The sequence below is a fragment of the Hetaerina americana genome, unplaced genomic scaffold, assembly GCF_022747635.1.
Source record: "Hetaerina americana unplaced genomic scaffold, ioHetAmer1.1.p SCAF_11, whole genome shotgun sequence".
Classification (NCBI taxonomy): domain Eukaryota; kingdom Metazoa; phylum Arthropoda; class Insecta; order Odonata; family Calopterygidae; genus Hetaerina; species Hetaerina americana.
The window spans coordinates 41908606-41931143 of record NW_027286181.1 but is presented as its reverse complement, the minus strand read 5'-3'; the positions used below and the strand labels follow the sequence as shown (position 1 = coordinate 41931143).

At 37.6% G+C, this 22538-nt stretch overlaps 1 protein-coding gene across 1 annotated transcript in view; it reads right to left on the bottom strand.

Annotated features, from left to right (window-relative positions):
- Positions 1–21270, bottom strand: part of LOC139700865 (acid sphingomyelinase-like phosphodiesterase 3b) — a 505549-nt gene extending 484279 nt beyond the window's left edge. Inside the window, exon 1 of the mRNA XM_071599300.1 lies at positions 21160–21270. The gene's annotated coding sequence lies outside the window, so the exon portion shown is untranslated. The remainder of the gene's footprint in view (positions 1–21159) is intronic.
- Between the last annotated feature and the right edge of the window lie 1268 nt (positions 21271–22538).

Sequence of the window (22538 nt, the reverse complement as noted above, 5' to 3'; positions counted from 1 at the left end):
TAAAATACGATGATCCGATTTCTAGATGGAGAGTATCACGGACAGTGAATGAGGTGAGGCCTCGACGTAAACAAAAATGAGGACAATAGCTATGAAAATAACTGGAAGCTCATGACGCAGCCAACGCCACCATTTTAATTATTAATCTCTTTACGCATATGTCAACATCTCCCCACACTCAATAGGTATGTATACTACGGGCCGCCGCCCGAGCGTCTGAAACGGATATAAAATATGAAAATCAAGTGGAGGATTCCTGTGAAGGAGATCTTAAAAATAATATGACAATATTTTCCTACGACATTCAATTTTGAGGAGAAAAAAATCTTTGAACCTATTCGTGCCACAGTATATCTCCATAATTCTACATCTACATTATACCCCGCAAGCTGCCGCAAGGGCGTGTGGCGGGGGGTGTTAGGTCACCAACCGTAAAAAGGAACAATACCACATGCAAAACAACAACATGGAAAATTACACCCAAAGCAGCGCACAGACTCATGCAAAAATCCCTTTACTGTCTCCGTATTCACTGTTGCAGTGTAAAACTTAGATTATTTCCTGACAGTCGTATCACACGATGGCTAACTTTGTAACAAGCTCAATCTAGCGTTCGAGACTCCAGGGATCCCACAACCTCAGGTTATGTAGTCATTTAACGATTCTTTGTGTCCTTTCATGGCAGTTTTTCATGATCCGCCCGTTTTCATAAGTATATTATCTCTGTAATGTGTGCATTCATGTTTTCTGGGAAGGTTCCCAAAATCTGGCTGCACATCCGACACTAGGGGTCGTACTAAAAAGAAATGGCACGCTCCCTCACTTTTTTACAGCTATATAATTTTTCAACTACCACGTGTTTCGTGAATGTTAGTTTCTTCAATGTGAAATTGAATGTATTATATGTGTATCTTCCTCCACCTTGAATAGCAACCTAACTTGGATGCAGTCGTAGCGAAAACTCGATGGATTAATTATCTGAAGAACATTGCATATAGTGAAATGTATAGAGTCGAGACAATAATATAGGACAATGCGATACAGAGGACAACGCCAATTTCGGAGCTGTATAAGGGGATTGAATATACCCTTAGAGCGTTATTCTGAGTTACGTAATCAGGAAGGCGTAATAATTCTCCGAAAATACGTACCTCACCATTATCCGAGAAGGAGTTGAACAGGCGTTGTGTTGGGCGTCTTATTCAAAACCCGTAGGACTGCATGCACGGTTAACAGATGATGAATCGGGAAAAATCTGATAAGAGAGTAAGGAACAATTTTTCATGATTTTCAATTTATTTGGTAAATAAATTGTACATAGTCAGGCAATACGCTCCTGAAAGTTGGTTTAAAAGCTAATTAGATCAAATTTATGGTTGATAAATATTTGGTAGGACATAAGAAAAATGATTGCAGTCATTACACATTTCGAGAATAATGTGAGATCATGACTGATGTTAAAACATGGGGAAACAAAATAAAATAATGAAGACTTTCATGGTTCCAGATGACCGAAAATGATATTTAAAATACTTAAAACAGAATACGTGGCGTTTGTTTTTTTACGCATTTTTGTAGTAAAAATCAAACGTCGATAAGTTATAGAGGCAGAAGAATTACGACTGCAAAGAAGCCATTTACAAATAATAGCGCATTGCACCCTGGCACTGATTTTACAGACAAGGAAAAAATCGATCACATTTTTGTGGATTATGGCTTCACAGTATTTATACGTTGCGCTTAAATTAATAAGAGTGAACGTAAATTAAAACATCTGAGAAATTTCATTAGATTGTACAAAAAATTACGCCGAATAAAAGGGGAAAAAATAACGTACGTAAGAAAGAGAGGAAAAAGAAAGGAGAGTAGCAAAGAAAATTCGAAAATAACTTGAAAATTGGCTAACCGAGATGGTGAGACGTTTAAATATACTGTGGGAGACAGAATGAATCCTTGGTTGAGGGGAAGAGGAGCACGATAATTCCAAAATATGCCATTGTGAACAACACGGAAGGGTAGAAAATATGTACAGTAGAAGAAGGTCGATTACCTAAAATAATTTCGCATTGCCTCCGTAACTATTTCAATACGAAGCATGACTCTTATATCGGTATTTCAAAACCTGCCTCTTCACGATAAGTAGGTAATGATAACTCTAATTCAAATTTATTAAATTACCTTTCCCCATATGGAACGATTGTTTTGACTATTAGTATTTTTTAGATAAAATGTGTAATTGTGTCCTTGCATCTACTCATTAACTTCAAGTTCAAAACGTGAAATAAGTTCAAATGTAGCATCCGTAAGTCTAACCTTTTCCTAATATTCTTTTAGTTTAATAGATAATGTTAATCCCATGCTAACTAAAGCATTAAAATGTGTACTTAATTAGTGCCCGAGTAAATGGTACTTTTAAATTATAAATAAATGAATGACGAGATTGAGACTTTACCGCTTAAACTTCCCTTAGGGTTTCAAGAAATAAATGATCACTTAAGTGTTGAATTAATCATATTTTCCGCTCCTCTTGCTACGAATCTAAAGGTCATCGAAATATTGTAACCTTAAAAAAAAGGGCAACAAAATGTGATGATTCTGAAAAATAAGACAGAGTGAACGTCCTTTCATGGAATAACTCCTTGCTTATTGTATTCAAAGCATTAGTTATTTTTTCAATCCCTTAAAAAAATAAATAATTGCAATGTTCCCTCCGCACTTGAAATACATTCAATTTAAAGTATTAGGCTAATGAGGGAAATAATCCGACGAATTTCCCATACTACATCATTGGATCGTCGGTTTTAGCGGGTTATTTATAAAACGTGACTCATCATGCAACCATTTTTGCACCCCTCTCCAGTGTGATGGAACCCCGGAACCCCCTTTTTCCACCCTACCGGAGTCACGTGACTATCGACCCCCCTCAGCATTTGTTTCTCTTAACGGGCGAGGGCTGGCCCAGGATTAGTAAAAGCTCTTTTCCGACGGATAATTAGGAAATGGTTATTATGATTAAAAATCCTTTGAAAAAGAAAATTACGATACCATAGAAACCAATAATTTTTATTTCCGCGTCAGTGGAGGACACTAATGACGCAGTTCATTTTATTGTGGAACTAATGGAATGGAATAATTGGCATTCCTAAAAGGTTTAATCATATGAGTGGCTCATTTAAGGTATTCTAATGAATAAGGTGAATTATTTGTGCACAATTCCTAAATCCTCTCATCTAATACACGCATCACAAAACACTCCCCTCGTTTGCCCTGCACTACTCCCACTTCTACCGGCCTTCTTGCTGTCAGAAAATTCTATTCTCTTTCTTACACGACGACGACATGCCTTGCCGTTTTTTCAAGCGGCTTTATTTTTCAGAGGTCGCCTAGTTGGGCTTATGCTCTGTGTCACACTGCACTGTGTTACGAAAAATATTAAATTCGAAATCAGAAGAAAGTGACCTAAATAAAGTGGAGGCATCGATTTGCACCGCGATAATTCTTTCAATATTTCCAATGAGAGAAAACAATATTTTAAAATATTTTAAAAACTATTTTAATTTCCTTGCGGTAATGGACAATCATTCACACATTCATAACCCTCTAATATCTAAATGTTGGGTTTTATCATTCATCACACTCCTTTTTAGTGGAGCTTCCTCTAATTAACGTTACGTAAGACTCAAAGAGACGATTATCACGACATTATTTTTGTTTCCACCTGTCAAAAACTTATTTATTCCGGAAAATTGCAAAACTGCATTGCAAAAATTGCGGAAAACACAAAAAATATCGAGGCTGTAAACTTAGTTAACATATTAAGAATTCCTTACGTAAAGCCATTTCCTGTGGTCAAAAGTTAAACATTGATGTATTTTTATATGCATCAAGCACAGGAAGGACTGGATGGAGTTTTGAAGATTCCCAACTTACAATGATCCTTTTGAATATGGAGTTTTTATAATTCACAGTATGAAAGAGGTATAAAAAATCGTAAGAACTGCAACTTTTGACCAAGTTTTTCCAAAAGTTCATGGAATGGGTAAGAAAAAATTCTATTTCTAAAACTTTGCCAGTGGGCATTTCTTCACTTTTAACGTAATAAAATGACGTATGCAACATACAACATATGTCGTACATATGAATACATGTATGTCCATACATTTTAAATCTGTAATTCGCTTTAACCGTAAAATGAAAATCATATTCCACAAATTAGAAAAAGCGTTGACCTTGCCAATTAATATGCTTCACTCACAATGTAATTATTTACTTTTTATACGATGAAAAATTTCATTTCCACATTAATCTAAAGTACAATTCACTTTTACCAACTAAAATATGGAATTTCACTCCTTTTTTCGCAGAGTTGTACAATTCCTGAATTTATATCTCATTTCTTAGGTATTGAAAAATTCATTTTAACAAAACGGAACAAGCAAAGAAATCCAACTTATCATTTATAATGTCCCAAAAGAGCACAAATTAATGGATGGGCATTCTATTTTCTCTATAATCGGTAAAGCTGTACTCGTATATAAACCTAACGTATCATTACTTAATTATTGATATTTATCAGCCAAGTAACCAGAAAGACGCGACCTTTCTATGACAGAATAAAATGCATAAAAAGTATGTATTCCTCAACATATCAAGTTCATAATTTATAACAAGAAAAATATCACTAAATCAATAGCATCGTCCAATCCCGCTAGGTAATTGCGATCGCAATTCTCTCCAAGGCGTTTTCTCATTTAATAATGATGGGGAAAATAAATGAATGTTTAATCATTTTAATTCCCAACGTAATCACAGAATGTTTCCTTTCGATTATATACATGGACAATATAGCCCCGAAGGGCGCGCTAATCTAGCCTATGGTTTGAGCATTTGGCTACTGAACGGAGGAACGAGGTTCGATTCCTGGTGGCTGTAGACACGCCAGGCGTGACTCCGACCGTGTGACTAGATCTTACTTAGAAACTGCCAGCGGCATTGCCCCCCTCCACCCTTACCCTATATGAATTTCCAACGTCATAGAGATTAGTACGAGGTGAGCTATACCCATCAAACCAACCTTGAGGTTGATTATAGTGGTATGGTAATTCAAACCCTCTAGTTAATGCCCCCATATTATCCACCCACCCTGGGTAGATGATATAGGGGCATGCGGATGTATTGGTAATATTTGTGATATCTATTTACTCGATTTAATTACAAACAAGTAAACATTTCAGTCCATCGCAAACACTGAGATTAAATTCTGTCAGATTTCCAAGTGGGGAAATTGCTGGAAAAAGTTATTTTTGCTTAAGATATAATCGCCTGTAGGCTTTCAAATTAATTCTTAATTATTTTCATGTATTACGGCGATTCAAGCGTAATTCTGCACGTAATACACACAGATGATGTAATTCGCCTCGGAGAGCAGAGTGACGCGAATGCCGTCATTTGCCTATGGTTAAGAGGAGTTTAGAATGCTGAAAAATTCTCATTGGAAGAGTGTTGATTACGAACACACACGCACGAATCGATACGCGGATTTTCAATAGCGCGTTGTTTCCTGTAAATTGTGTTTAGGTGTTTATCCTGACTTTATATTCGCAAAAGAGGAAAAGGTAATATTAGGTAATTTTAATGTAAGTTACACTGCAAATAACAATCATATTTTAAATTAATATTGCTTGCATAATCCTGTAATTGTTAAAGAGAAATTTGATATGTTTCATGCATTGCCAAAAGACTAGAAAAACTGTTGTTGTCATCACCAACACGATATTTCCTAACAATGACTGCGTGCGTTTAATTTCAAACTGCTGATAGACCTGGAGGTAATTGCTGAAGACTAAATGGATATTTTTAAAGAGTGACGATGAAATATTTATAAGAGCAAAAGAAGAATGGATTACACAAAGAACTCTTGAAGCAAAGGGGCACTAGATGGATTGGACACACATTGAGGTACAATGGATTATTTATAAACATATTATTATTAGGTAATCTACCAGTTAAAATAAGTTTTGGATTGGCACAACGCCCAAGTTAATATTTTTTTCTCTTAACAAAACACAACCCAACATTCTACTCTACCATAACTCCCCACTTCAATTCCTCATACTTCCTTCCTCCATTGATCCCATTTAGAAACATAATAGAAGAGAAAATGGAAGGGAAGATATCGCGAGAAGGACCCACAGACAACTATATAGGATTAATTAACAAGGACGTCTAGCAGAAAAGCAATCAGGGAGTGAGGGAATTGACAGGGAATAGAGAAGAATGGAGGGTTGCAGTAGCAATCATAGGATAGAAATACGAATGATGAGTTAAACAAAGATTGGCGTGTCTCACAGTTTTCTAACAAGCCTGTGAACAGCACTTTTGAATTATAACTTATTGAAAACCACGTTAAACAACCATACGGTTGGTTTGATGGGTGGGAGTAAAGCTCAGCTAATACTAAGGCCCATAAGGCCTGTGAAAAAAAATGTGGTTGAAAGGGGGTCAGTTCCTTACATTATGTAATGGAAGGTAATGGTGTAAGGGTGAAAAAATCCGGCGTCGTCATTAGCCTTCTCTTAACGAGAGACGCCAAGGGTTCACACAGCTAAACGTTCCATCCGACGGACGGCGTACTCAAAGTTAAGTACTTGAATCGGTTTACCATTGACAATTTCCACCACTACCGCCGGAGTTCGAACCCGAGTCCTAAGTAACCTAATAGTAGCCTTGTAAAGACATACCACCCAAATTATTAATATTATACATTAGGTAATCTACTGGTTAAGGTAGGTTTTCGATGGACACAACGACCAAATAAATATCTTGTCTCTCCTAACAAAACACGTCCCAACATCCTGCTCTATAACAAGCCCCTCTTCATCTCCATACACTTCCTTCCTCCCTTCATTCCCTCCAAAATCCATATCTTATTCCTGCCCCTTCCTCGTTTGCCTAAAATTCTCCTGTCTATCGCAGTCTTCAACATACCACTGCCAAACACTACGATTTGCATCCACATTTTCTGGCTCCTTATGATTTCTCCCACCAATCCCCTCACCTTCTTTCCTCATACCTAGCACTTCCTCTTTTGTTTTATTTACTGTCCGGACTCAGATCACAATTTAGCAGTTATGAAAAGTAGCGTCCGATTCAAAGCACTAAGGATTATAATAGTGATTGGGGATTGGAATGCAACGGTAGGTGAAGGAAGAGATGGTGATGAAGGGGGGGGATTACGGTTTAGGCACGAGATATGACCGCGGGGAGAAAGCAATTGAGTTGAGCAACCATGGATTACGGACAAAATGATTAGAAAGATATGAGAGAAGGGAATAGAAGAATATAAACACAGAGTTTGGTAGAATAAGGATAAAGAGTTAAATTATAACCTGAGGCGCGGAACACAGGGGGCGAAAGAAGTGGCGTGGAAGACGTAGTGCGAAGATATGGGCAGTTTGCAGGAGGAGCGTGGGTTTTTTCAGGATTTTATTTCAAGATTTTTCGCATTCCAGACTCTCTCCAATCCAAGGGTGGTTGGCCGCCCTGTATTCGCTACAATCTACCGCATTGAATATCGACTACATCTCGAAGAACCTTCTAGGAAGTTTTGCAACTCTAACAACAATTACTTTGGTTACGCATGGCATCAGCGTATAAATAGCACACATTTTCTTCTCATTATTTAGAGAACATTACAATTTATTGGCATTAGTAGTATTTTACCGGGTTTGAATGGGTTTATGATAGACCTCGGTAATACCTACACACTACAGGACTGATTAACATGACATAAAATTTCATTAAACCGTACGGTACATTTATTTTATCCAAAGTACCTCTTCTTATCCGCCACCACTCAACATTTTCCCCTGAGTAGCAGTATACAGCATGACTGTTGGGTACACAAATACAATTGTTGGGTAAGGCAAAACCAAACTAAACGAACACAATTTGAGAATATAAGGTATTTATTACAAAAATCACTGGTATAAAAATATTTACTCAACGATGAAATTCGAGGATAAACTTGAAATCCCAAATGTGATGTCAATGATGGAATCTACACTTTTCACTGAATATTATAATCATCAAGATCTGAAATTTTTGATGAAAAATCGACAAATTAGTAAAATGACGCTGGGAATGGTGATATTATCGGTGGCTCAAGTTTTGCGACAAACACATCAATCTTTTGCCAATAGTAAAAAATATGTTGTGTATAAAATTTTGTATTGCTCAGTTTAATATTTCTATCGTGCCTACGAAATCTCAATTACAAACACGCGCACGTACAAGCATGTGGAATAGCTTCTTCGGAAAAATGATCACAACGTGATCAGGATATCAACTTGAATTTTCATCGAATAACCAAAGTGGACTATTTTCTGGGATGATATACTTTCCCCAATGCAATATATTGAAAAATAAGTCACAGAGAATAAACCCTCATGTAATCATATCAAGTGTGAGTGTGTGTGGTACGAGTCAACTTCACAGGAACCTAAAAACTGCAGCTATTTTCACATGCATGAGGATTTAGGAATTAATAATAACCAACACAAAAAAATATTGAATAGCAATTAAATATTAAGTAATAATTCATTGGTCACATAATAATTGATTTAAAAAAGTAAGAAAATCATTTTTCACGATTACGTAGAAGTACGTGGTAGTCCAGTGGGTAGAGCACTGGACCCGAGCCCATTTCTGGGCAATGTCTCTATTCACCTTCAACCTCGCCCAAGCTGTGTGATTTTTCGGGCACCAGGTCCTCCTGGGAAACCATAGGCGGCGTAGGGAAAGGAATTGTCCCCCTTTCCCCGATGTGTGAACTTCACACGCCGTTGGGCTTAGTACTAAGTGAGCCCTCTGCCTCACCTATCGAACAGACCTTAGGGTTAATAAATAAATATGTATACGGGGTTTTAAACCGCAGAAATAATTTCAGGAAGACAGAAAATCTATTTTACAGGATATAAATTTGCTTTTCAACGTATTTTTAATAATTTTTTATTGCGTCTCTATCTACAGCATCCTTGTCATTATAATCTTAGCTCTAGCCCGCAAAAGATTATATTTTGTATGTGCGGGCAGTAGAAATAGGGTAAGGTAAAAATAAAAGGAATTTATACTGGGAGTTCAAGCCAAAAACAAATTACTCAGATTAGAAAAAATATTAATTCTTCTGAATTCACATTTTTCTGCCCGATCCAAAGTTTCCTCCCGACCTTTTAAAGAATATTCCCATTCCAGAATTTAAGATTCGTGCCTCACCATGCAGACTTTAGTAGCATCTCTACTACTTTCGTGATTAAAATGAGTTTTAATAAAAAAAACACAGCTAAGGCCGGTCTCATTAGGCTGCTGAGTATATGAGCCAACTGTGAGGTGCAGTTATTGTGTTGTCTTGCAAATTCGTATCAGGCACGAACTTCGACGTCGGAGTGTCTAAAACCTAATTATTACCTCTTTTTCGCTGCGGCGAGAAAATTCTATTCCAAGGATATTTATGTGCCTTAAGGTTAGTTTTTTATTTTAAAATTCCTACGTAGACCGATTGTAAAATAAAACAACATTCAACAATTATTTAAATGCAGAGAGTGTGGTAATTAAACAAGACTTGAAATCAACGTCGATAGTTCTCCAGTCATCTGTTGGATTTTAATTAGGATCATATTATTTCAAACATTTTAGAGATTCAAATTTGAATATTTTTCTGAAGTATAACTCATTCGAGCAAGATCTTAAAGAAATGGGGATCCTAAATTTCCGCATCAAAAACGCTGCTTTTCCTTTAGTCCGCTTCCGTCTGATTCATCATTTAACTCCCTCTCCCCCACAAAAATTCCCGTATTTTCTTGAATTTATTCCCATGTCAAATACATATCCGAGAGCCAAGTAGTCTCCGACCGTGTTGTAGGAGTAAAAAAGGAAAACTCTCCTGCGAACTGAAAAATATGATGACATTATATCACGTGATATTAAAAATCTTCCAATTATGAAAGTATACCAACGTTTGTGCCCTTCTCATTCCAGAAGAAATATGTCACGGCGTGGATTTGTGTTTCGTTGCCCTTACGTTTTCCCGCCCATGGACTCACGTCCCAGCACTGCGCCATGTAACTCAATATTCAGTTTTACCAGTCATTCTTTCCCTCAAGACTGGAGGGAAAGGAAGCCACGCCTTATAGCAATCGGAATCGCATTACGAAAATCTGGAAAATGAAACTCCATCTTTCACCTGCCAATGTTGCGACACACTGAAATCTGGTAGGAATGAAAAAGTTTCAGGGCATTGGGTGTGAGTGTTGCCACGCTTCCAGACACAAATAGGCGGAGTTGCCAGATCATTTCCAGCCTCATGGAACGTCTGCTTATTGGCTTCTCCAGATTCTATAACACACCACAGTGGTGGAACAAGTGAGCAACAACCTCAGAAAAACTTAAAACTGACGCCTCTACCCAACCACATCTATGGAATTAAAGTAGATTTGTGAACAGGTTAATAATTTGTTTCGATTTGTAACTAATACTACTAATATTAGTAGATTTCGTTTTCGTATATCGAGTTCTGAAAGTGATATCGACCCTTCCAATGTAACAATTAATCCAACGGCAAACTAACACAAGATCAATGCGGCAGGGGATTCGAACCAAGTCCTTAGAATTAAAGATCAGCGAGTAATCGACGTTGCCGTGCGCTTGGTTTTTTAATTGATATTTGAAGAGGATTTTCCAAAAAATATAAAAAAAACAAACGGAAGGTTTTATATGAAGCTCATTTTGACTGGTTTTAATGATTTTGGACATAGAAGAAGCTTTAACCACGTATTTTTTTGTTGCCTGAAATTAACGAAGGCAAGTTGGTAAATTGGCATGTGAACGCCTGAGAACCCCAGATTATCATAATATTTTTCAAGATTATAGAAATAAAGGCATCTGCTCTCCCAGCCTTCTAATTCATCGGATCCCGTAGAATTTCCCGGGTTAAATTATTACAGGGTGCCTGCTATCAATCCATCAAGAAATTCCCCGAGTTTTGTGGGTTTTCAAGGGAATATTCTCAGTTTACCAGGGCGTTCTTTTACCCCAAACAAGTTTATGTTTGAGCATATGTTGGTCCTGTGTAAATTACTATTGAATGTGTCAGAAAAATTGTGAAATGGTGGGTGGTCTCATTGTGATATTCGACGTCTAGCATAATATTCTGCTGCATGCCATATATATGTACGTGAATAACATAGTCGAAGTACACCATCATGATCAGAAGTTCTCTATTCATTCCAAGAAAATGGCTATGAGCCCTCCCTTACAGGATTATTAATACCAAATCTAATGAAACCAATTTTCTGGAAAAATGGTATTGACATAGTGTTTCAATGAGATGACACATCTCAAAATAAGGCCAACGGTAACGAGAGTATCATCATTTCAATCGCGTTAAAAATCAATCATCCCATTCGATCAAAATAAGAAGCCTGTTAATTACTAGAAACACAAGAAATTCACTTCTTAACGACTAGAAGAGTGAGGACAAAAGAAGCATTTCCGAGGGCATAAATACCACAAATACATTAAGACACCACAGTAAAAATGAGCATTAAAAATAAAATGCTTAGAACTTGAAATCACAATGTTCTTATAATGTTTCAAGGCCCTTATTTTCACGTAAAGCATGAACTACCACCAAATTCTGTAAAAGCTCAATGCAGTGTCGTTCAATGGAAGGTCAAGTAGGGCTGCGAAAGGTAACAGAAATTCCTAGACGCGAAATTGTAGACGTGTCTCAAACGCACCTCAAAATGACAGACGGGGAGCGTTCTTTAGAAAATTTGTCAAATGAAGATTCTTCTAGTACAGCCATTAAATTATCCGGGTTTACTCTGACTTTCCAGAAGAAATTACATTCCTAGACTAGACAGAAGGCATTCCTAGACAGAAGACATTCCTTGGATTTTTTTCTAGGTTGTTAAGGTTGGCGACATGTTCATGTATCTACAGACATGCATACCTGCATATCCTAATTTAATGTCTTTTGTTCCCTCCGCGTTCTCAACTTAATTGTCTTATTAAAGTTGGCCTCACACTGAGGGTGTGAAAAATATAACACTGATATCATCATTCAATCTAATCAACTTTCTAAAAGCGAGACGTTATCCCATCTCGGATCAGACGCCCTACATACTTATCGCTGTAATACCATCTGGTCATATTTCTTACCTTTGAAATCTCAAGATTAATTCATTCATAATCTTTTGGAACTTATGATTTATTATCTAAATACCGAAATGATTGAAACATAACTGTTATTTTCATTTTTGTGACGAGCGACTCCTGTCCTTGGTCGGATAACAAATCTGGGAGATGCGAAACCACCAGTAGCACAAGAAAATAAAACGATCCGCCGAGAAAATGAGTTATTTTCGCTATTAAATCAGTAGTATGAGCACCATGCTTGCTTATCAAACCAAACATTTTCTTAATACTGAGATGATGAGTGCAATTTTTCAGATTCCTATTTGGTCAAATATTTTGAAAAACAAGAAAAATCCTCATTATGAGATATGTATATTTAATTTGAAATATAAGGAGATATTTTTGAATGAAAGTAGGATAATCTTATAATCATTAAAATTCAACAAATGTAAGTTTGTCAAATGAATATAGGAGCACTTTAAAATTAATCATTTTCATTTAAATTGATTTTGCTGTTTTTTCAGATCTGACGATTAGATAGGAATACAATGAATATTTCATGCAATACGAAATTTTGAGTCACCTAGTACGAGTGCTCCGCCAATCAAGGGCCTATCGCTTCAAAAGGTTGCTTTTATTTCATGTTACCTCTAGCTTCCAGGGCAGGAAAGTTCAATTATTATCTATTTCATAAACCCGCGTGTGGCTTTAAAGTAAAAACATAAATTGGTAGTCATATTTTTCGGTTAGGTCGATTTTTAAAGAGGATGCTATCTATGCCTACGAGGATCCCGTACGAACGGCGAGCGATAGAGATGTGGGGCGAGGTGGGGTGATAGATCGGCAGGCCAATGAACGACGAGTAATCAACACAAGGAGGTGGGTTTGATAAGTGAGGGTAGAGTTTACCTGGTAGCAAGCCCAACAGCGTGTGAAATTCAAACATCAGGGTAAAAGAGGGGAGCTAGTTCCTTTCCCTGTACCGCCTGTGGTTTCCCAGGACGGCATGGTTCTCAAAAAACCACTCAGCTTGGGTGAAGCCGAGATTGCCCAGAGGCATTACTCAGAATCAAACTAAGACCCTCAAGGGAGTAGCTTAACATTCCACCCAATATAATGCCACACCCCTTGAGCTCCACCTTTCAGATGACAGGTGGCGATTTCCCACATTTCAGAGCGATGTCACGAAATGCATTCGCCCGAATGCGAGTCTACCAAGAAATGAGTCGACTGATTCGAAAGGAGAATAGTTCCCTGAGTAAGAGGCGATTATGATTATTTTACACGGAAAAGAAAATGTGTGGTACACAGCCTTGTCAATCAGTGCAGATACATTGGTGAAGAATGCCATATGATTGACTGAGAGAAAAATAAACTGTCGATAGGAACGTTTGATGACGTACTTTAGAGGATGGTTCCTCATTAGGAGAATAAAAGAGTTCATATACGAATATTAGGGGAGTCCATCACAGCAGACGTCATCTGAAGTTCACCAAACACCATACGTTCTAAAAAAAGTTATTTTCGTTCTCACATTGGGCACGAGATTTTCCTAAAATTGTCATAAATGGCAAGGACAATTAAACATCGTTTGTCTGCCGAATGCATTTTGAATGAAATAATCATCGACTTCACGTCGCCGAATATATCCTTTAACAATCACCTTCAAACGAGTCAATAAGCACCGATCTCTTTAGCTCTTTCGGGTGGGATAACAACCAAGGAGCTAAAGAATCAGAAATCCCCTTTAGGTTTCCCTATGGGCATCGAAGGCTTTTAAAACGCCAAGGTATTAAACTCGATGCCGAGGATAACCAGACGATACAAAAAGCACGGCGGGCGAACTACATGTATGTACATGTAGGATATAGGGCAGCTAGCAACAATCGACTCCCCGGAGCAGGTCTGCTCTATTATTCTCTCGAATAATCAAGTCATCAAGAAAAACTACTTATTTCATCAAGTAGTTTTTAACTGCGATGGTGAAACATTGTAACAAGTGTAAAAAAATTGCATGCAAAACCCAAAATTCGTCAGGGTTGGCATACGTTCCCTAGCGAATAATAACTAGTGAAATAAATTGATTGGCCGAGGTATGGAAAAGAGGAAAATATTAACTTGCTAGCATGAAAGTACGTATCAATTATTGGCTCGCGTAAGCTGAATCTCCTATATCTTCGACAAATGTTAATGCAAAATACATTAAATGCTCTTTAAAACCCCCAAATCTATGGGTTATTTTGTGAATCTTACGAAGAACATTTTTCGGCTAATTTTTTTGTTGAGGGAGTGGAATGGAATTAGCCCTAACATGCACACTGAAACCCACTAGAAAAAACCTAAGACACCCTAAATCTGAAGAAATTCTGCTTGATAACAAAAAAGGAACAAAACTTTATTACATGGATATTATTTTGAAGGACTCTATTTTGATGAAAATATTAACCGCTACTGATGGTTATAAATCATTAACTTTGAAAAAGCAAGAGAGACACAAAAAGGGATGTTTTTAGCATTTTATAAAGATATACTAGACTGCATATCGGGTATATGTACGTTCCACATAATATCAGTAATACATAATTCACTGCTAACAGTTTTTTTCCTTTTTACTTAGATTACCAAATCACTAGAACAAGTAATAGAACGACCTTTGCGACAGGGCATCAAAGTAGTAATAGGCCATCCTAGAAGTGTAGAAGGAAGGGATGTACCAAAGAGGAAGATTCAATATTAAATTCTTGAAACAAACAATTCCAGTATACATCATTTACGGGAGAGGGGACTCAAAAGGGAAGAAATGAAGATAATAACTCAAAGGCTAGTTTAATTCGGAGTTAACTCAAAAAGATTCCAGGATTTCTAAATCCTGAAGATGATACACAAATGTGGTAAAAATGATGACAGATGGGTGTACACCATCAAATAGTATGAGTTCGAATTTTCACAGATGAAATATATTCCGGGCAAGAAAATTAATCAGAGCAGTATTTAGTTACTCGGAGAGCATTAAATTAGTAGAAAAAGTAGATACCCGAGAAAACGTTCCTTTATGATTGCATTTCTGCCCGTGTTCATCCCTAGTTTTTTGAAGATTTGTCAGTATAAAGAGATAAGCATGACATGCCATGTGATATGCCAAACCAAAAACCATCCGTTCGTAAGATAACGGACGTCATCAAATTTTTTTCCTACTGAGAGTATATCTCAAGGTTGAACCATTTTTTATATCAGCTGCCGTTCGGTTATATTTATATCATTTCTTACAAAACACGCTATAAAAAATATAAATTTTTTTAACGGATTCCCCTTTCTTCACAGACGGGCCACGAGTTTACCCTTGTTCAGGTTTATACCGCTGCGAAAGATGACAGTTGATTTTCGAAATTATCACAATATGTATTCCACCCACAAGTCATTGGGCAAAACCCAAACTCTCGTCTGACCAATATTATTTTCACCTTCGGGTCTCCTTGTGTGGTCCCAACCTTCATGCCTTTCAAAGGCCTCTTTTTATCCTTCTTCTACTTCAGTTGTCCATCATACTCGTATTCTACCACATCTAAAAGCCTCCAGCATCTCACTATCTCATGACCCACACTTTTGCCGCAGTCCTACTTATTTTCTTCACTCTTTTCCATTTCCAAATCTCAAAATTTTCTTATCTATTCCCGCCTTCTTTCCTCAAAAACCTTATTTTCAAGGAACACGGCCCTACGCACCATATTAGTCTTTAGCAATCTTTCCTTTACGTCTCAACTCAGCGAGACTATGATCATCTCCCTCGTCTTCGCAAGTTATTTAAGAATTATTTAAGAATTACATTGCAATTAGGCAATTTCACTGGTGGCAACGGTCACGTCTGATCAATGATCACTCTTACAACGAACATACCCGTACATTAATACATACAAGAAAAAGAGAATACATACGCACAAGAAAAACAAATAGACAAAATATTCTTACATACAATGACACTTCCACATCCCAAACAAACAAATTTCCACAGCACATAAAAAATGCCGTCCATATCACATGCAAACAATATTTCAATAAATACAATAGTATCAATGAAGTTTATCACCCAGTGGCTGCTTTATACTCATTCTTAAAACTCCTAAACTCTTAAGTGCTTCATTCTCCGAGGTAATTCTTCTATTTATATCCCTATTGTGATGCCCATTTTAATCTGAAATACGTCCATATTCATCCTCAGCTCAAGAATATCTCACGTTACCCTTAATATATCCTTATCCCTGTATTGAAAAATCACCAGTGATAACGGATAACTCTGCCTAACTCCCGTCCCGCTCAGTGGTCATCCTGATTCTCCCTCTTCTATCTTATTCACTCTGTATGATACTATTGTTTCGAATAGGTCCCCTATTCTTCCACTGTACTTACACCCATTTTATAAAATATTTTTATTATCTTTGCTTACTCCACCCTATTGAACGCTGTTTCAAAATCCACAAAATATTTAAGACACCCGGATTACAGTGGTATTTACTTCAAGCACATAGTATTATTTTTTCTATGTAAACTACAACTGAATGTTTTACTTCTTTTTTCGTTTATGTTATAACTGCATTCAATGGTGATAATAGGATGAAGTAGAAATAAAAGTAAAACTTTCTTGATCGGGTCGATTGTACCAATCCATGAGGTAAAAATTTCCAAGTGTATTATTAATTACTCTCTTGCGTAGCAATCGTGGAGAATGACGCAAACTAGGTTTCATCAAACTAAGTGGGAATGAACAAGTTTTCGAATGAAAAAGTCACGGAGTGGTACCCTTTCACGATTTCGATCTATCTCACCTCGTATATGCCACGTTAATTTAGAACCTAGCATAGAAATATTTAAGTCCCTAATTAAGCCAAATGTAAATGAATCGGGAAGTTGACAGAATCGGCATGAATGGCCATAAGGCGCCGCATCATCATCGGAAGAATCTAGGACAGAACTCGCACGAAAACCATTTGCAAGGCAGCATATAGGAAAGGTGCAAATTATTCAAGTTTCATTTTAGCGCAAGAATAATAAATTCTACAACATCTTATATTGGTAGGCAAGGCCACAATAAGAATTTAAGGGTAATACATATACCCGCGACTCAATCATTATTCTAAACCTTGAATAATTAGCGATCGAAATAGTACAGGACAAGAGCCGTAACTATTCAAACACATCGAAATTAAATATTTCTAATATGTATTCTTAATTTCAAGATCAACTCAATAGTGTATGGCATTGGCTGGTGACAAAACACCCTCTGCTGTGCGCCCCTGAGCGGACATTCAGAGCAATACATGGAATGAGATGCAAACTGCTATTAATAGGTTCGAATCGCGGTTGAAAAATTTCTCACTCCAAATTGCTATCTCCTGAGTACCGCATACATTTGAAAAACCTGATCCCTGTGTTCTCAGACACCGAGATCATCTGTTCTAGGCCATTCATAAATGGCATTGCTCTGACTGTGACGATATTTGACACGCCACAAACCACAGCTTTTGATATACGTCACTTTTCTCAATGGGCACCCCTCTTTGTCACCAATTTGTTCCTTAATTTTAAAGAAACCACAGTAATCAACCCGAAGCTCATTTAGCAAGAGTAGATCCAATGCAAATCCCTGTAAGGTATGTGAAATTCACGCATCAGGACAAGGGGGCCAGTTCATTTTCCTGCGCCGCCTTTGGTTTCCCACGAAAAATCATAAAAAGCGCATTAGATGACGCTGAGGGTGCTCAGAGATGTCGCCACCCTTCACTCTGAGATTAATTTTTTAGGGGGAGGGGAAAGGGACCTGTTCAAATAGACGCGAAAATTTTGTGGCGTTAGAGTTAAATGACATTGATTAAGTCTACATAAATGGGGTAGATAATAGTACGCTAATTACCTAGAGGGTCCCAAATCGGTCCTAAACCGCGGAAAAATATTTTACTGATTGTTCTAAAATGATATCAACCATCCAGCAAACCACCATCCACCACCCTCGAGTTATATGCCATAAATCTGATCCTATCCCTCCTCCACTTCCCCGAAACTATGATGTAATTTATGGATAGACACTTACTCTTTGCATATCAATTATTCCTGAATTCCTCCTGCCACTTAATTTATATTGTCCCTTCAGAAACAGTTGCTTTCATTTGGTTTACCATGCGAAAAGAAAAATACTGTATCAATTGACTAGAAAATAAATTACCTCTCCCCGTCATATATTCATTGAAACATTTTTGCGATTACTTTCCTCATTTTTAGATCAGACCACCTCCGCGAAACATTTAACGTTCCTCGAATGGAAATCTTTCCCCAGCAATATTGAGGGAGAAACAACATCACATAATACTGCTTTTTAAATTATTGCTATTCACGGTATTCTATCGTATGTTTGGGACGGTTCCGGAGAGTCATTATCCATTCTTGAGTAATTCTGAAACGTATCTGAACAATATAAAAACTTTTGCCCCATGCGACCGCATTCTTCAGCTCATAATTTTCACCCTCCCTTTTTTACCGCACGGCTAATTTCTGCCCCACCCTCACACTCAGCCTTCTTTCACAGCCTTTAACACTCCGCTACTCCTCAATACCTCCTCAGCACACTTTAGCCTCTTCGTATTCCCCCACCAGCTTCCTATCTTCCCCCTCCTTAACGAACACTTCTTAGTTTGTCTTCCTTTCTATGCAGTTTGCCTTTTCCTTTCCCAATTTTTTCCACTCATTTGGAGATCAAAGAACCAAAATGGCGTTGAGAGACATAGACTAAGAATCCCTACTTTTTCATTCAGCACTTAAAGGAGTCGGATAACGCAAATTCTTCATAAAGGGATCCAATCTAAGTTCTTAATGGGCCCAGGCGACTAAAATGGAGAACGAAAAAAACGTAAGAATGCGATGATAACTCTTTTTCGAAGAGATATGATCTAGCATTGTCCCTACTAGGATAGACACTACCCAAGTAGACGCTCCGAACCCATAAATTAAAATTTATAAATGGAAATGCTAATAATTAAACGGCTCTGTCGGCTTACGTCAATTTTCGAAAAATTGATATTAAACGTGAGCAATCACGTAATGACGTCTACACCCTGGACGGATTCCAACCATTAATCTTTAAAATGGCTCGGTACTCAACAGGCGTCATCACCAGGTTCCAATTAACATGCTTCTAAAGTTTAATCAGAGATAATTCGGACAGTATTTCACTATCTAACCTAGTTTTGATCTATAGATAGATCTTATATTCTAGCGTGGAAGTTTATTGACTTTTGAGTGTAAAGCAAAAAGTATGCCAATGAAGCCATTACCTAATGCAAGACTCCTAATTAGTGTTTCACTCAAAATGTCATGGCATAATTATGAGTTCGATACGTTTAAAATCAGTCCTAATCATCAAGGAACATGGGTTTACAAAAAGTCATTTCATTTGCCTTTTGTGACGATGTATTAACCTACTTAAAACATAATCATTATTTTAAGAAGTAATTTAAAGTCAAATTTACAGAAAGCGAAGAATGAAATTACCATTTAAAATAATTTCCATGGTAATAAGAAAAACCTGAATGTTAATTAAGACTGTACAACGCACCCTGTACACAAAAAAATACCATTTATGATACAGCTTACTAACTTTTTAAATCCTCTTAGCTTCCATAAAATTTTATGCTGAAAAATATTTCCGATGTAAACGTTCATTGACATGGAAACAGTGTGGGGCCCAGTATACCAAATGTGGAGGATAAATCGCTAACGCGGAGGGCCAGTCTCTCTAAATTGTATGAAGTTTTAATCCGTGTCAGTTATTTCAACCCAAAGAGGTTATTTTCTTGTTTTATCCTTATTGTATAATTTCTTTGTATTCCCAAGTATTAATGTGATACCCAAATAACATATCTAAATTCTCTTAACATTTGAAAATCCACCCGGTCTTCCACCGGTTTAGTATTTCCAATGGATACACTAACCCGGAGAAAGACCCGAGAGGATTTCACTCAACAGATACGCCGGGAAAGGTAAAGATATTTCGTCATATGCCTTTGTAAACTCTAACCAAAATAAGCTACGTGTAAGTGCTAATTTCACACCGAAATTTCAACGGTCTCAACGGTCAACCCGAAATGAAATCTCGAAAGAATATGATTTTCTGTGTTTTTCTAAAAAGATAGGAACGTAATATTACAAGTACATCGAATATGATAGCAGTATATTATACAAATACGCAGGTATATTAAAATAGAGAGTGCACTTACCATAATCGACTCTCGAATGCTCCCTTTCGCTTGCTTTTCAGAGCAAATTGTTCTCTATCTCAGAGAATAAACGTGTGGATTTAGCGAAAAAGTTGTAACTCAATACAAGCTATTAAACTACACTATGAATATGTAGTATTATAATTTGACGAGGTGATTGTTTTTCAAAATCAATCCATAATGGACCCCAATAGCCACAAGCACACAAAACTTTTCGTCTCCTTTAAAGCAAAGCGGCTAAAAAGAATAGAAGCCATATTGAAGTTCGGCCTCTAGTGTCGTTTAAATATTTTTAAATGAGCCAATCAGAAGTACGTTTCATGACCGCCAATAGAAATAAGTTGGAATAAGCTCCGCCATACATATCCAGTATATGCCCTGTCGAGGTATCCACACAAAAAATGAAACCGTCCTGATATCCACCAAGTTGCTAAGTTAAAAATGAATTTATAGGGTATTATATACATATTGTTCATGTCCTTGCACGAATGTGTTCACAATGAATTTTCTCCCTCTTTGAATGGCATGAGTCTGAGATTATTAAATAACCAAAGAGAACGATTTCAGCCAAAAATATGATAAGCCTGACAATTCGCCAGAATATATGAACACAAAGAGACATTATTATCATGCATCATTTTTTAAATAAAATTATTTCCCAAATAACTATAAAACGTTCAAAATTTAATATATGCATACTCACCAAGTTCCTTGCTGCATAATGAGCTGACTCTACAGGTGATAATTCTTCATAAGAGAATACTTTTCGACCTTGAATTAAACTGATGAATCTTCCCTCACAAATTATCTTTTGGAAAATAGTGTCTAAACGAGGAAAATTATCTTCTTAATGCTTCAGCCCTAGAGCATGTCCCTAATTCTAAATTAATCACAACAATCGCTTCGATCGAGTTCTCAAATCTCGATGCTCAACAGAGAAGACAACAAACTGTATCAAATTTATTTGTACTTGAACATTAAAACAATCAGATAAACTTGTCTAAATTTGAGCATGACAATTAAGAATGTGAATATCTAAATTTTGAGTATTCAAAAATGACTTCAATTGGGAAATAAATTGGGAACAGTTGATAATATCCTTAGATGAAGAATATTTGAGGGGTAAAACGAATTGTGGTGAAAACTAGAAGGGGATAATTAATAGAAGAAAAGTATTTCTTGTTCGTCTTGAAGGATTAGCTGATATGCGAGAAGAGTTCAGCAGTAATGCAGTCGACCCCATACGGCGCCAACACACAATTCAGACTTGACGACACGTCACGAGAAATAATCAGTATGTCTTAGTGGAGGAGGACAGGCGTCCATCGAGTCTTTCCATCCTCGTAGGGCGACTCTGCGCGCAAAATCTTTGAACCGTTCGATCTTCTCAGAGATAGCAATTACAAAATGGATTTCGGAACTTCACGATAAACTTGCACAGTTAACATCTCCTCGGTGAAGGCGAATGAGGACCTTCCCAAGACACCCTCTCGCTGGGTTAGTTGATTCCAACAACTATCTCGGAAAAGGAATCCGAAGCGTCACGAGGGGCGAATCCCGTCCCCCGAGACGCGCGAACGAGTTCACTCTCCCTACCCCCGAGAAGTGAGGACTTCTCCCGCAAAACGGTCTGCTCCGAGTGGGCGAAACCTTAAAATACGGGGTAGACGAACGGAATGATCTAGGAAATCTTACTGGAATAAAAACGAAGGGGATCAGATCAGGGAAATGCGTGGAATGGTATCCCAGAAGGAAGAAACAAGGGAGCTCGAACTGACAATCAGAATCAGCGAGCGACTTTCTGGAAAACCACGTGAGATACCATCGCACCCCTAAGAGCCACTACCGATCACACGGAGGCAAGAACGCGAACTACTACCGCGATAAACTCGGGCAGACTCGCGACCCGTCTTCCCGGCCCGCCCCTCTCCCACGCCCCGGACGCCCCACTCCCGTATTCCCCGCCGAAAAGTAACACCTCCCACCAATCCGAATCCACCCCTCGGGTCAACTCGACGACCCACCCCCCTTCTCGACCCTTCCTTCCTCGTGCTCTCCGTCCCATATCACCCCCCTGCTCAC